At 34.6% G+C, this 14611-nt stretch overlaps 1 long non-coding RNA gene across 1 annotated transcript; it reads right to left on the bottom strand.

Annotated features, from left to right (window-relative positions):
• Nucleotides 1-750: 750 nt before the first annotated feature.
• LOC147409998 (uncharacterized) lies at nucleotides 751-14376 on the bottom strand. Its single transcript, XR_015175561.1, has 3 exons — nucleotides 14128-14376; nucleotides 2309-2362; nucleotides 751-972 (listed from the first exon to the last, which is right to left on the bottom strand). It is a non-coding gene; the product is annotated as an uncharacterized LOC147409998 (long non-coding RNA).
• Between the last annotated feature and the right edge of the window lie 235 nt (nucleotides 14377-14611).

The raw sequence follows: 14611 nt of genomic DNA, 5'->3' as shown, positions 1-14611 counted from the left end.
TCTTTCTACTTTTATTTTTATTATTTTTAATACAAATGCATCGGTCAAGGCACACCAAACAATGAATCTGCTTCTTTATCTTTATTTTTATTTTTTATCTCTAGGAAGGAAAAACAGTCATCCCCTTTAATTTGATGTTTGAAACTTGTGGGTATAGAAAAATAGTCCCTTCCACTAGGCCAACAACCATTAAAATTTAAAATTACTTAACTAATTTCAGCTTTTAAGTGATAAATAAATGCGAATGTTTCTGAGTCGAGTATTCCCTGCCTCGAGTTGGCTCGAGAGACCTTTAAAGTGATGAATAAATATGAGTGCTACTATTGACACCCCAATTTTTTCTTATTACACCCCTATTGCAAATAAAGAGAAATAAGAAAATAAGTGAATGGTTGAAAATAACTAAAAGTTGGGAGTGCCAATAGAAAACCTAATCATACTAGTAAACAATTCATGAAATCGTTTGAAGGTGTTACACTATTTTGTAATGTTGGGATTAAAATTTGAGCCCAACCATTGTTATGTTTTAATTTTTAACTGGGGGTGCGATAAATAATTTAAGAAATTGGGCTGTAATAAGTCATGATTGGGGTGCCAATAGCAGCTCTCATAAATTAGATTATAATTTGAGCCCAGCCATTGTAATATTTGAAGAGTGTTGGGGTATGAAATAATTTAAGAAATTGGGGTGTACTAAGTAAAAGCTGGGGTGCCAATAGCAGCTCTCATAAATACCAATAACAACAAAAATCAGAGTTAAAGATACTTCTTATTTTAAAAGATTAGACTTCGGAACCTGAGACACCTGTTAAACAAGTAATTTTTTTCAATCCAAGGAAAGAAAACTGAAATAACAAAGAAAGAATAATTCTCTGCAATATTCAATTAGCAATGCAAAGAGTCCAAATAATCCACATAAGCTACAGTTGGTCACGAGAGATTACTGCAGGCCCAGCTGTGTATCCCAGGTTCCTGTCAAGGAAATGAACCGATTCATTAACATTGAAGAATTGATGTGTCCCGAAAAGACAATTTTAAACATTATAATTTAAAGAGACCAATAACAATGATAGTTTTATTTAAATCTTATATGCACTATTCGCATGTGTACTTACATATTATATACTGGAAAAAAAAAAAACTTTGAAGAGTCCCACACGCTTCAAAATTTGTAAGGAACCCTTCCACAAGACACATTTGAATATTGAGATACCCTATGCTTTCAAACTGGTGACATGCCTGTTGATCTCGGTTTTCTCTTGTAAGCTAGTAAACATTGAGCTTAAAACCCTTGAATTTTTTCCCCAGAAGCAGTCATTTTCAACCTCTTTGACAAGATGATGATGAAATGGTGACGACGAGGGCATTGAGGTCATTTTTCATTAGTCTATTAGGGAAGACTGAGGTCGAGGGGCATGTCATTAGTTTGAAAATGTCATGGGCCACATGTCATGTTGAGGGGAGGGTTCTCCCAAAATTTTGAAGCGGGTTGGCTGCTTCAAAGTCAGGCTTATAAGATGTGTATGGATGAGTGCACGCTTGCACGTGCGTGTGAAGAAACCCGAGCACTGCCTTGGTTAACCATAACGATATCCGCCTTGAACCATGATGTCATGTGTGCGTAAGAATGATGAGAATACAAGGTATTGCCTAGGTCAACCATAACATCGTTCACCTTCAACCATGATGTCATGTGTATGTGTATGTGTGTAGGAATGACAAGAAATCCAGGTACTGCTTTGGTTAACCATTACATCATTCGCCTTCAACGTGTGTATGTATGTGTGTGTAAGAATAACAAGGAATAGAGGGTACTGCCTTGCTTAACCAGAACGTCACCATGACTTCTTGGGTCCCAAACAGTGCCTAGGCTTCTTATCATGTTTGTATGTACCTCCAAACAGTAGCATATGACATTCTACATATATTCTAGAAATTGAGACAACCATGTTATTCAACAGTTTAGGTGATGGATCCACATCCAGCTTTCTTCTTCTTTTCAAATATAATACACATCAATGATTGGAAAGACAGGTAACAAGTCAAAAGGCTATAGAAAAAAATATACATGTATTTTGGCAATTAGTTGTAGTAGTCACTTATTGAGAGTGCCAAGTGCCATTCTTTTCTCAATTGGGTTACCATTCCTGACCCATGATTGTGTTTAAATACTTTTGTTGCAATATTTATAACTTAAACTAATTTTGGTGGTGTTCCAACTTTTCTCAATTGGAACTATACATTTTAATATTGAAAAGGCCCAATTTATAATAATAAAATTTACTACTTCAATCTAGGAGCAGCTTACCTAGTGCGTCTTATCTTCTCATCCATGATTTCCGCCCACTCTGATTATCTCTGACTGTTTGCACACAACAAAAAAATACATGATGATCCAAACAAATCATTCTTATAATATTTTGATGAGCATTCTATTTTAGTATGTTTCTAAGTCTCCATTTACCAGAACGATACAATTGTTAACCACCTATTTCTAAGATACTCATTGGCAAGGGAATTGGTATAGTCATATAGCTTAGGCATTCAAAAAAAAACATTGATGATTTGTTTGTATATTTCTTGTAATAGACAAATTAAGAAATGAGTATATTAGCTTCTATTGGAGATAATGTAAGGGTATGCATTTGATGCAGTTTAGGCATCTACAAAGAAGATCAATAATACCACCAGTGACGAGTGCTTTGGTGCAAGTCAAACTCTCCAAAAGAGCAAACAGATGTAAATATAACAAATAGAATTCATGTTGGGATAAAATAATTTAGTATTCTATATTTTGTTTGATTTAGATTCACCAGTATTCAAATAGAGGATTCATTGCAATCCTAAAAATCTCAATATTCAATCCAAATAGAGGATTCATGATTTGGGAAGTTCTACATGGTTAAATGCTAAAAAAAGTATATTTTTTTTCTTTTGGGTGGGTGTTAAGCTGGACTAGAGATAAACCCACATGTTTTCCCTTGTTTCTAATTATAGATAAAGAACTATTTAATGGTGGTTCACTACTTTGTGGGGGGTAATGTCACGGCTTTGACAAGATTTTTCCATTCATTGGTGTTGTGTCTCCCTCAATTGTGCTACTTAATCAACTTATCTCACTACCCATTGTAGTTGTGATGTCTGTTTATCTATCTCGTACTGTTGTTTTCCAAAACACCCGAAATCCTTGACCCAACACTATTATATCTTTAAGTTCCCAAATTATGATAGGGTTGCAACACGAGTAGGAGCCAACCCAAGCTTCAGACCACCCAACCCAGGCCCTACTGATGCAGGACAATGGATTTTAATTACGAAAGGCTGGAAGAAGGATTTAGATTTTTATCCATTCAATTTAACATTTAGATGGGACTACGGTTAGAATTTGTGGTTGGATGAAGATGTACACATTTTTTTTTTTGGACGGGGGGGAGGGTTTCGATAATTCTGTTTGTCAAGACACATAAGGTGGATCATTGTAAACAAGTAGAACCTCATCACTTATGGAATCAAAACCATGCATTTTTTTTTTAATGGAGTCTCAAACAAGATAATAGAGGAGTCTCACCTCTTAGCAAGCAACCAAAATAATTAATCTCCATTCTATTTCATTCAAAAGTGAAGCAAGTAGATCATAGTCATTGGGATCCATTAGTATCTAACTTTAAGGCATTTGAAATTACTTTGGATTGTGCGGTGAGTCACTTTCCTCGGGTTGTCTTTGGAGGATGGGTTCAGGTACCGATCAATTTGGGACCCAAACACCAAAAGAATTGGTATAAGATGACAGTCAGCTTCCTTTCAAAGGAAGTTATGATGACAATAATTAAATGTGTGCTCTCGAAAATTACCATATACTTTCTTTCCCTTTTCTCCGTTCAGAAATCTGTAGAGAAAAAAATTAATAAGCTCACTTGCGATTTCTTGTGTAATGAAAAAAATAGAACTCAAAGTTTCCCTTGGCCAATGTAAGCATTTTGGTGGGAGAATAAGAAGGTTAAATCATCTTATGGGTGCAGAGAGTCTAGAGGGCCATCCAAAGAGACTTGCCCTGAATTTAGGAAGAACATGAACTTCAAAGTAAGCAAAGGGAATAGGATTCAGTTCTGGGAGGACCATTGGTATGGGAATGTGCAACTCAGAGTTCAGTTTATTGATTTGTTATCCATTTCTAAGGGAGAAAAGGCTATTAAAGACTACATGGTGTGGAGTAATAGTTTCTTGTCATTGGACTTCGGCTTCAAGAAGAATTTTAATGATCACCAGTTAAATAACTAGTTACTCTTATCAGTAGTTTTTTCATTTCATTTTTCCCTAGTTAGTCTGGTAGATCTTTTGACCACTCATATACACTCTCATATTCCTGGTTTTATGGCATCCACTATTTGGCAATTCAGAGTTCCAACCAAGGTGGATTATTTCATTTGGTTCACTACCCTAGACGAAATTCTGGCTTTTGATCAATTTACTTTGCAAGATATTATGTCATTGTGTATTTTATGCTACCTTTGCAAAGCTAAGATTGATGATTCCATTCAAGCTCTAAAACAACAGATCAATCAGTTGGAATACATATAATAAAGTGAGCGAGGGATGAAGGGCATCATGCCTAGTGCCAGAAATTACCAAGTTAATTAAACCTAGTAGGTTGAAATAGACAATCTACAAACAAGCAGTCTTAAGTCCAACCACCTCTCACAAGTTCAAGCTAGGTTAACGACCTGACACAATTAGGGCAGTTTTTCCATGTCAGATACGCATCGCAGTACCCATATCAATAAATCTCGACATGCTAGCATACCTCTCATTTTAATAATTTTAAATATAATAATTTGAAAGAGACCAACTCAAAACAATTTATTTTAAAGCATATATACACATTCATGTGTGTGTGTGTGTGGGTGCGTGCGTGCGTGTGGGCGGGGGTGGGTGGGGTGGGGGTGGGGGTGTGCCGGTGGGGGTGGGTGCGTGCGGGCATATGGGTGTGCGTGTTTGCATGCGTGCGTTTGTGCATGTGTGTGTGTGTGTGTGTGTGTGTGTGTGTGTGTGTGCGCGCGTGCGTGCACAGGTTCAAAACATTCATAGGTAAGAATTGCAAATTACAGGTATGTGCGCGCATGTGTGTGTAAATAGTTTTTTGACTTGTAAGCTTCCTTTCCAATCATTGATGTATATCATATTTGAAAATAAGAAAGTTGGATGTGGATCTATCACCTAAACCGTTGAATAACATGGTTGTCACAATTTCTAGAATATATGTGGATGGTCGTGCCACAACCTTGGGATTCCATACCAACATGACGAGAATCAAAGGCACTGCTTGAGGGTTGAGATGTCATTGTAGCGTTACATTTAACCAAGGCAGTACCCTGGATTCCTTGTCATTCTTTCACACACACACACAACGTCATGTTTGAAGGTGAATGATGTAATGGTTAACCAAGGCAGTGTCCTGGATTTCAAGTCATTCTTACAGACACACCTACACACACATGGTTAAATGTGGATGGCGTTATGGTTGTCATTCTCTTATACATTGTATTTTCTCATTCATAATTTCAACCACCTATGTTTGGCTGTTTGCACACTACTCAAAAACAAATGATGATCCAAATAGAAATTTATTTTGATCAGCTTTCTATTTATTTTGTTTCTAAGTTTTCATGTACCGACTGATGGAATTGTTAACAGTCTATTTATAAGATACTTGTTTTCCAGGAAATTGTGGTGCCAATTACTTTTGGTATAGTTGCATAGCTTAGGCATTCCAGGAAAAATTGGACTTGTTTGTCTATTTCTTGTTATAGACAAAATAAGAAATGAGTATATAGGACAACATTTAGAAGCAGCTCCTATTGGAGAGTAAATAAATGTATTTGATGCGGTCTAGGCATTTGAAAAGAAGATCGATAACACCATAAATGAGAAGAACTTTGGTGCAACTCGAAGTCTCTAAAAGGACAAGAGGAAGTCCGAGAATGAAACAGAAGGAAGCAGTAAGAATTAAGAAATGAAGAATAAACATGAAGGAACACATACGGACCGAAGGTATGGTTCATGATAGAGTTATATGGAGAAATAGAATTCATGTTGTGACCTAGGAATTGGGATAAGGTATAGATGATCATCATGATTGCTTCTTTTTTCGAGTGCATGGCTTAAGAGAAATTGTCACATTTTCTAAGATAAATCCGAGGCAAATTCTCATGAAAGCTAAAGATGAATCATTCATTCAAGCTCTAAAGGAATAGATCAATCGGTTAGAACAAATAATGTTGTAGTAAGAGTGATGAACAAAAGCATGGGGCCTAGTACAAGAACTTATTAAGTTAATTAAACCTAGCAGAATAGTATTAAATCTTGACATGTATCCACATTCCACGGAATGTATCAAAATATTTACATTTCCACAAGGCTTGACAAGAAATTTAACAAATGTTTCCTTTTATATATATTTGTCAAAATCACTATTAATTTCCCAAAATATTTCTGTGAAAGGTAAATTTCAACAGAAAAAAACAAAATTTTCATGCATAAAAACGTAAGACTTCGATGGAAATATTTCGCCACACAATAAAATTTGGCTGAAGTATTTTTTTTGTGTTTGAAAAAATAAATTCTAAAATTAATAATGAAAATCGTGAAATAACAAAAATATAAATTGCTCGTAGAAAGGACTTATAAATTGCTCATAATATCTATTCATTGTAAGAAACAAATTATTATTAGTTAGAGGTAAATATATCATCTTAGTTTGATTATGCTAAGCATATTGAGTGTTCTTCAACGCACACACAACCACCCATGTTCTAAGTATTCTCATATACTAATAATATATTCATAAATATTTCAAAAAATAAAGTATAACAATTTGTTAATGCGTAATATTATTCATTACAAGTGTTTTGATGTGAAAGTGAATGTAGTTAGTCTAACACTATCATTCTCATTTCCATGCAGAATATTATTGTTTTTGACTGTCTAGCTTTCAAATATTAGCGCAAATGTGTAGCAGAAAGCCATAAATTTCATTTCCATACTCAATATGGCTGTTTATTGTAATTTATGACCAGTGAGTATATGTTTTCATTATTTCATATCAGTTTTATTATTACCTACAACTCCAATCATAGTCACCAAGTCGGGGTTCAGGAATAAATCAGCAAGGGGAAAATTCAGTAAAATCGGGAAACATCAGAAAAAAAGTCAGGAAAAAATCGAGCTAGCTTAGGGCTATGTAATCGTTCCTAGCGGGTGTTTTCATATTAAATCATCAAGTTACATATTAAACTAGAATGATAAATCAAGAATTCCCATGTTGATATCATTTATGCATCCATCCACAACAAGTAACCACGGATTCACAACATATTCAAGGTTTATACTATTCAAAATATAAAATAGACCACAATCATGTGTCCAAACTAGGATTCATTAACACATCAAAAATATCAAATCAATGTCATTCTCATTTGCATCCTCGTTATTTTACGCATTATTTGTGATTTAATCATGAAGTTCGTGATTTAATCGCGAAGTTAATAAGAGTCACGTAATATTAAAAAAAGTCGTGATTAAATCAGGAAGGAAAAAAGACACAATTTAATCGCAACTTTTTCAATAAGTCGGAGACTTTGGTGACTATGATTCCAATAAAAGCTCTTTAATATTTCCGTCATTTCCATGAAGATTCTATTTATTTCCACACTAGTCAAAATATTTCAACGATAGATTTCAATTTCCAAGTTGATCGAAATATACCGAAACTGAAATTTAATACATTGCTTGTAGGTTGAAAGAGAGAATCAGTAGATAGAGGGTCTCAACTCATATTTGTTGCTTCAACAATCTCTTATTAATTTCAAGTTATGTTAGCAACGACATGACACTTTTAGGGTGGGTTATTTTGCTACGCCAGATTGATAAATTCCGACATTATAGCATCACCCCTCATTTTAATGGTTTTCTATAAATAATTTCTAAAACAGAGTTCATGCATTCCATCCTCTAGATACTAATTTATTAAGTTGTTAACTAAAACAATAGTTTTTTAATATCATAATCTACTTATATTTCCTAGGTTATCAACCACACACACACACACACACACATTCATATATATATATATATATGACTGTGTGGGAAGCCCCCATTATGATATTGACATAGTGTTGAACAATTTAATAAACCAAGAAAAATTCAATTTCTTACATGCGTTTCCACACCAGTATTGCAATAGTATACAGTGTCATGGTCTTTCATGTCTTCATCTTAGCTAGAGCTTCTTTCACTTCTTGTTACCATAATTCTACATAAATACATAAGTTGTAATAATTCTACAAAAATACATATGGTCTTTCAAGCATCCCATGTTAGTCTCGAACACGTCATTTAGTCTTTTTTCTTCTTATTTTTTTCCATTTACAAATAAGTAAGAATACAAATTTAATTATTAAAAAAATAAAGTAAAAATAATTCAAATAGTACAAAAGAGACAAGGATAACCCCAAAATACTTACAGAAACAGAAAGAGTTGGCATAAGAAAGACTCCCAGCCCCAACCCCATACTCAAAACAATACCAATATCTATGGTATATCTCATTTACCACAAAATTTAGCATTTGTATCTTAGTAATCCTTTTTCCCTATTCAATAATGCCAAATGTAATGCAACTTGCATTGCCAAGTTTTCTACTGCGAGACTTGTTATAATTTACCATTTACACATTTTTGTTGATAAAACAAACAAGTGAATTACTACAATTGCAAATGTAAAAGAAATAGTAGTTTATGCATATATGCATGCATTACTATTGCTAAGAATGAGGAAAAATGTAAATGAAAATTTACTTCACCTTGAAATCACTTGTTTTGCAACCATTTTGACAATACAAAGCTTATATGGGGAAAAAACTGAATTTTAGAATCTTCATAATATAGAATGATCAAAACCAATGCTTTTAGACACTAAGGCATGAGGCAAGGCATTGGGATCTTTAGTGCCTCGAAGTGTAAGTCTCAAAGCGTAAGGCATAAGCCTCAAAGCGTAAGGCATAAGCCTCATGCGCTTGAAATTTTTTTAAATAAATAGTATAAAATATATAAATGATTTAAATTAAAAATAATAAAAAATTAGATAAAAAAATATAGATTTCTAATTTTAAAATTTGAAGTTTCAATCCCAATATTCAAATTCAAGTTCCAATCCCCTATAATTAAGAGTCGATAGCCAATACTCAATACTAAGCATGTCCACGCTCCATCATTATAATAAATAAAATTAAAAAGTTCATGTCCACCACTAAAAAATAATCTCAAGACCCAATCACTTTCAATCTTCTACCATATAAAATGCTTCTACAACATCCATACTCCATATCATCTTCTTCTTGATTTGATCATATCGTATCATTTTCAACAACATCCATAACAACTTGCTTAGTAGAATTGAAAGTATAGGTATTTAAAGATACTTAAATGAAATTTTAAAAAAAAATTGCTTTACAATTAAGGCTTATGCCTCAGCAAAAATACTTGCGCCTTAGTCATGCCTCAGTTGAGGTGTATGCCTTTTATAAGCCTCAACCATGCCTTGGATGTTTGGTCATCTCACCCTTACACCTCGGCACCCTTTTGGTGCATCTCAAGGCTTACGCCTTAAGTGCCTCTGAAAACACTAATAAAAAACAATGGACCTTCAATAAAGAAGGACGAAGGGGAAGATGGTTGCCCGAACTATGTTTCCCAATTTTGAGCGAGTGTCTCTATTCTCTAAGGCACCAAGGATTATTGTACCAATAAGAACAATCTTGAGATTGGTGGATAGGGATGAGCAACCATAAATAAAATATATTTGTAATTATATGGAAAAAAGCAAAACTAAAAATTACTTATATTGAGAAAAGACTCATGAAAATTTAATAGAAAATATAAATAAGAGATGGGGCAGCTAAATGTCATCTCCATTGTATTTAATTGCTTATATTCTTGATCCAATTATATAATTCCAATCCGTCAATCAGGGTAAGGTGGATTCCACACATATCGTTGGATTCCTTGATGCCTTAGAATGAATGGTTACAACTTAGGAAAAGGAAAATATATCAACGTAGTTAGATCGCTACATGAACTACAAACCGGGGTGGATTTATAGGGGGAGCACTTGCCCCCACAAGAATTTTAAAAGTCTATAGATTAATGAGCTATTCCAATAGATTTTAGAGGCGGATAAAAAAAATCCACCACTATTGCCCTCACACTTTTTTTTTCCACTCTTAGTTGCCCCCGCAAAATAATTTTTTCACTATAAGTTGCCCCCACAAATTTGTTCTATTCTTAGTTGCCCCCATTTGGCCAAAATCCTGGCTCAGCCCTTAACTACAAATGGATTTTCGAAAGGAAGATTGTCATCATGCATAGAGGAACGAATACTATAAGTAAATATAAAAAGAAAAAACTATAGTTTATTCATTTATAATATTTATTTTCATTCAGACATAAATATGATATATGGTTAATCAGTGGGCACAATATGGAATGGATCCGATTTTGAAGGATTTCGTGTCTAAGGAGATTGGCCATAACAATTCTTAACCTAATGTTTATGCATCAGGTTGAGAATGCAACTAAAGTACATTTGAAATGGCAATTAATTTTTCCATTTTATTTTATTGTTCATTTATTCTTAGTTTAGTAAATTTTGATTCTTAGCTGAAAATATTACATAAATTGACGCGTTGAAACATATTAACACCAAGAAGAGGAATCGAACTTGAGCAAAAGAAACTCAATGAATGGGTGTTTGTGCAGTACAACCAAAGGTTATGTGAATACTTTTTATAGAGGAAAATAAGTCAAACTCATATGCTTCTATCACCCTCGATGAGTTGAATGTAGAATATTTGATGTGCCTCACTTAAACTGCCTCGCCTAACATGTATTAAGACGCCTTGAGGTGCACCAAGGCGCTCGTGTTGACTACACTAGACTTAGCAATTTATCGAATGAGCCTATGTTTGAAAGAGTGGATTTGAAATAAGCACAAGTTGAACACATGGCTTTTGCACTAGCACTTGGGGAAAGCTCAAGTCAAAGAGGAAGAAGAGGACGATCAAGGCAACAACTACAAGATGAGAGTGATATACAAAAAGATGATGCTGATAATGAAGCTGAAGAATCTTTGGATGTGCACGAGGTATTGATGAGATTTGATGAAAAAGAAACAAAACAACATTAAATCTAAGTTTAATGCAAAACAACTTTGAGGTCATGGGTTCAAGTCCAACTTACCCATAAAAAAAATCTAAGTTTAAGAAGATGATTTGGATGAGGAAGAAAACAGAAGCGGCGATAATGGTGGTGCTATTGGAGATGTGCTTCAATAGATTAAGGATGAGTTGTTCTACGAGAATTGTTTGTGTGAAGAGCCTCCTCTGATGATTCAATTTCTAGATTTGTATGCGGTATCTATGAGGAAGGGGCTCCAATTTGCCTCTTTTGTGTCCGTTATTGATGGCATGAACTCTTGGACTTGGACTTCATAAGATGGTTTAATGATTGAGAAGTGGATTCAGCCGCACCTAAGCTCTCAACTAGAAGAGTCCCTTCGGAGTTTGAATGGTTTGGAAGGGAAAGTGTGGTATGAAAATAGAGATAGCGTATTTATGGTCAACTCCTTCTACAACTCTTTGGTTCGATGTGTGGTTGATTCAGGGGTGAATGTGTGGAGGGCAAAGGTTCCTTCCCATGTGGCATTCTTTGTGTGGTGTGCAGGGTTTGGAAGAATTACAACCATGGATCAACTCATGAGACGTGGTGTTTGCAGACCAAATGCTTGTATGTTATGTTTGGTATTGTGGGCTATTTGCCTAAATCGGTTTCGAGCTGTTACAAATGTGGACTAGTTGGGAAGCTAGTTTTGAGAAGCAAAGTGGTTGCTTTGGACTTTTACTCCTATGGTTTGTTGGGTTATTTTGAAAGAGAGGAACAATTGGGTGTTCGATGGGAGGCGACAATCAGATCAAGGCTTATGCTTATCATTCATGAGTCTTTTAGTTTTTTGGTGTAAAGTTTTTAAGGAGTTTAGAGTGGTCTTCTTTAAAGATTTCAAATTTCGTTGTGATAGATGTGTTGTATTTCGACTGATTCATAGTTTGTTTTTTCTCTCTAGTATGTTGTTGGCAGGGGCGGAGCTAGTAAGGAGCTGGTGGGGGCAACTGCCCCCACAAAACTTTGAGACACCCCTATAATTTCAACTAATTACATGTCCCATTTGCCCTCACTCCCTCATCTCTCTCTCCATTTGCCCCCACACCCTCACCTCCCTCCATTCAAGTTCTTCAAATATACAACTAATCATAGTTTGCCCCCACTACAAGAAAATCCTGGCTCCGCCCCTGGTTGTTGGTTATCTTGAACATTTCTCAATGAATTTTGCTTATAAAAAAAAGTAAATGTATACATTACAAGTATCAATATAGATTGTAAATTGTAATTCTAATTTGAAATCTGTTATAAATGATAATCAATAAAGCTTTGATGTTTTTGTTTTCCAAATTCTTGCATACTTGTTAAATCTGCAAATGTAATAAACTAAATTCAGATTGGGAATAAAATTTAACAAATATATTTGTTCTAGGTTTGTGGTAATTTAATTTTTTTTCTTATTTTTTAATTTTTTTTTACTTTTTTAAATAATTTTTTTTTGCTAGGTAAGCTGGAACCCACAACCTCAAATTTGCTTTGCAATGTGTAAAACCAACTGAGCTATGTGTCTAAGCCCAAATAATTTTTTTTCAATATGCCACAACATATGTGATGTGAAAAATCACATGTCCTTCAACAACATTGAACATCACAAGTATCCATCCTTTTAACCAACAAGAGGTTGGTGAGATGGCCTGGACTACGCCTCAAGAAGCGGAGGTCCTGAGTTCGATTCCTCCCCCCCATAGTGGTCGCCCCTTGGTATTTATCCCAATACACTTGGTATGTGTTGAAGGGGTGACATGCGTGCCTCGTGGGATTAGTCGGGTGCTCTATAAAAAAAAAGGTATCCCTTGAACTTCTTTCTCATGGTACAAGCTTACAATTTCTTCTAGATAACTTGGTATTCGCCCAAAATCTTATGAAGAAACAACTTGACGAGCATTGCTGCAAACACAAGTTTGATGAGGGCAGTCAAATTCTCTTGTGCCTCCAACCATGTTGTCAATCCTTGTTGGCAATGCCCATGAATTTGAATCCATCACCTCGATTTTATGGGCCTATGTGTATATTACAAAAGTGGGGCCAATTGCATACAAGCTTGAGTTATCATCATTTTCAAAAATACATAATGTATTTCAGGTATATTTCTTAAAGAAGATGATCAGGGATTCAACTATTCATGTTCAGGAGTTACCGCCAATTACAAGAGATGGCAATCTTCAAGATAAACCTTTGCAAGTTTGGAACGTCGAATCGGGCTATTTTCTAAGTCTTGGTCCACCTCCCTAAAGGATGCTACATGGGAGCAATGGCCTTCTCTCTCGGCCCACATTCTGAATTTCCAACCTTAGAGAACAAGGTCGTGTCTATGGTGGAATGATAAGTTCCCCATCCAAGCACGATTCTCACATGCATGCCATATGCACATTTTCTTTCCTTCCATTCTCAAACGAGGACTCTTTCCATTTTGTTAGGATTTAAATCTTTTGACATCACGTTATTTTTAGGCGTTTCTTTTGTTGGGTAATTTCATAATTGTTCTTTTTCTAATGAAAAACTTGGAATGATCCCCTAATATTGGATTGTAATCTTCTTCTTTTTTTCTGTTTTTTTTTTTCTTTTTAATTTGTTTTATATAAGGGAAACTATCAATCAAGGGTTTTTTTTTGTATTAATAAAAGCGAACCTATCCAATCAAATAAAGAATAGATCCTAAATTTGAACCATAATTATAAACACGGTGTATCAGATCACACAAAGATCTAAATCTATTAAATTATACTCATTAAGAGAAAAAAAATCAACAAAAATTCGAACCATAATAATAAACCAAAAACTTGATTGCGTTAATAGATACCTAATTACAGAACCTAAAAAAAGTTGAATCTTGTATCGAATGTGAGGAAAAAGAAACTGACCGAAGCGATTAGGCATTGACAGTGTTGGATATTCTGCATCTTCAACATTCTCTCCATGAGGAGCTCTTACTCACAATTTTCGTAAATGTGACGCTCGTTCTGGCATTTCCAAGGGAGAAAGAAAACCTACATTTGATTATTGGGATGAGGAGATGGGTACATTTCCACTATTTTCTTCTTCGATGTTCTTTCCTTCCACCTCCACTCTTATTAACAGCGTTTTACTGTCAAGTGTCCAACGTTTTAAAAACCGTACCCGTCGTTGACCCGTATAACTGACCGGTAGGACAATCTGATTGGACCCAAAATATGATATTAATTAAATTTATGGATTGTTTTCCAAAAGGAAAATCTAATTATTTAACCTTAAAAACATGGATCAATGCCTTGTGAATAAATTATAAGCTTTATTTATTTATTTATTATACAAATGTAGATATTTTAAGAATTTAAAATAATTAAAAAGATAATTTTAACCTTTGAA

The sequence above is a fragment of the Akebia trifoliata genome, chromosome 2, assembly GCF_017979445.1.
Source record: "Akebia trifoliata isolate Shusen 1 chromosome 2, ASM1797944v1, whole genome shotgun sequence".
In the NCBI taxonomy this organism is placed as follows: domain Eukaryota; kingdom Viridiplantae; phylum Streptophyta; class Magnoliopsida; order Ranunculales; family Lardizabalaceae; genus Akebia; species Akebia trifoliata.
The sequence above is the reverse complement of the archived record's forward strand: the minus strand, read 5'-3'. Positions and strand labels throughout refer to the sequence as shown.